Source organism: Cucumis melo, unplaced genomic scaffold (genome assembly GCF_025177605.1).
Source record: "Cucumis melo cultivar AY unplaced genomic scaffold, USDA_Cmelo_AY_1.0 utg000823l, whole genome shotgun sequence".
In the NCBI taxonomy this organism is placed as follows: domain Eukaryota; kingdom Viridiplantae; phylum Streptophyta; class Magnoliopsida; order Cucurbitales; family Cucurbitaceae; genus Cucumis; species Cucumis melo.
This window is the reverse complement of record NW_026124231.1, coordinates 19,030-20,000: the sequence shown is the minus strand read 5'-3', so window position 1 is coordinate 20,000 and position 971 is coordinate 19,030.

The window sequence follows — 971 nt, the reverse complement described above, 5'->3', positions numbered from 1 at the left end:
CTCAATTTTTTTAGACAAAAAAATTTTGCGGAGACAGGATTTGAACCCGTGACTTCAAGGTTATGAGCCTTGCGAGCTACCAAGCTGCTCTACCCCGCGATAAAGAGAAGAACTGTGAACTAATAGACAAACAAAGATTGAATGCACCCCTATACCATATCTGTACAAATAGAATAGTCCATTTATACAGAATGGTAAAGGGGTCCCTCTATGATCATAGAAATTAATAGAAAGAGATATTTGAATCCTTACCAACTTGATCTTGTTGCCCCAGGCAACAAGCATGCATGAACCATTTCACGAAGTATGTGTCCAGAGAGCCCAAAGTCTCGATAGTTAGCTCTCGGTCTTCCGGTTAAAAAACAACGTCGATGAAGACGTGTGGGTGCACTATTACGCGGTGGGGATTGTCACTTTCCATGAATTTCCCATTTCTCACTCAACGATGGAACTTTGCTTATTTCTTGTTTTAAGGATCGACGAATCAAATGAGATTTTTGTTCCAATTTTTGCCTCTTCTTCTCCCTCTGAATTAAACTTTTCCTTGCCATAATGATTCAATTCCTAGTAGTATCAATGATACAAGTCGGATCCTAGATGTAGAAATCAAAGAAGGAAGATCTCCTTCTCCATCGAAAGAAATGAGATTTTCGCGGATACAACACATACAAAATTAACCAAATTTGCCTGATGTAGAGGCAATCAAGAAAGCCGCATAAGTCAATATATAACCTACAGAAAAGTGGGCTAATCCAACTAATCTTGCTTGCACAATGGAAAGAGCCACTGGTTTATCTCTCCATCGAAGAAAATTAGCCAAAGGTGTGCGTTCGTGAGCCCATGCTAAAGTTTCAATCAATTCTTGCCAATATCCGCGCCAGGAAATTCAGAACATAAAGCCAGTAGCCCAAACAAGATGTCCAAATAAGAACATCCATGCCCAGACTGATAAACTATTCATACCAAAAGGA